The following is a 1269-nucleotide window of genomic DNA, read 5'->3' on the forward strand; positions in this document are numbered from 1 at the left end:
TCAGCTTGTAGATGGCCTACCATGGGACTTCTTAGCCTCCGTAATTGCAGGAGCCAATTCCATATAAATATTCTCTCAACTCTCTTTCTATATCCTATTGGTTCTCTAGAGAACCCTCACTAATACAATGTTTCTTGTGAACAATAGCATGTTATGTCTTCTCTGGTCTGAGTTGACTTTACAGACCATTTTTGTCTTCTCTGACCACACTACTGCTTTTTAACACTCTTAAAGTTTCCATTGGTTTTCATCATTGTTCCTTCACATCCTTATGATACTGAAACTTAGATCATAAGATTTAAGCAACATTCTGAGGGGGACCTCAGATGGTGGATTAGGAAGCCTCAGTTTTTGTTCCCTCTAAGATACTCTGACTTCACAATATACAACCAAAATACCTTCATGAGAACGTCAGAAACTGTTTAAGAAATTTAAATACACCAGGTGAGCACAAAGCCTAGGACAGGTGCACTGAAATGAGTTAAGAAGACCTGTTTCATTTTACACGTGATCTCTCCTCTCTCAAGTCAGCACAGCTCAGTGCCCACCTAGGGGCTTTTCTCTGGGTTGAGGGGAGGTGAAGTGTGGGGGGGGGAGGAGAGAAGAGTGGAACATGTGCCTGACATTCCACACCTGACTTGGAGTGCTGAGAGAACCAGCATAGTTTGGATGTCTGGGGGCTGCTGAAAGCAAGGGGGGAGGACTTCCTTCCAGAAGGCCTGCAATACTACAGATAGAGGCCAACTGCCATTGAGAGAAGGTGCCCAACTTCATCCTGGGAAGGGCAGGAGAAAATGGAACTTGCATCTGACATTTTGGCTTCTCAGAAAGCTGCCTGAGGGACTGATTTGGGGAGTTAATGGAGAATGGCATACTTTGGACATCTGGAAGCCAGAACAAAGGAGACTGGGGCGGATTCTTGTAGTTACAAAGTATCCGCAGTGTTACAGACACCAGAGAGAACAAGAAACAGGCAGATTCTCTAATTGGGAAATTACATGTACAAGCCCAGAGCAGTTGCACTGCCTGCCCCAAGTGTTTCAGAGATCCTCAGAATCTCTAGTTAGGCTGACCAAAATCTTCCCCTGTATGAAACCAGTTCATAAAGAATGGGAGAGACGGCTGCTTTTTCAAATGCATAAAACTCAAGGGAAAAAAAAATTACAAGGCACATGAAACAAATAATCATGGTCCAACCAAAGGCCCAAAATAAATCTCCAGGAACCAATCCCAAACACACAAATATCTATTAATATCATTGCCTTAAAG

Source organism: Propithecus coquereli, unplaced genomic scaffold, assembly GCF_000956105.1.
Source record: "Propithecus coquereli isolate 6110/MARCELLA unplaced genomic scaffold, Pcoq_1.0 Scaffold621, whole genome shotgun sequence".
Lineage (NCBI taxonomy): Eukaryota > Metazoa > Chordata > Mammalia > Primates > Indriidae > Propithecus > Propithecus coquereli.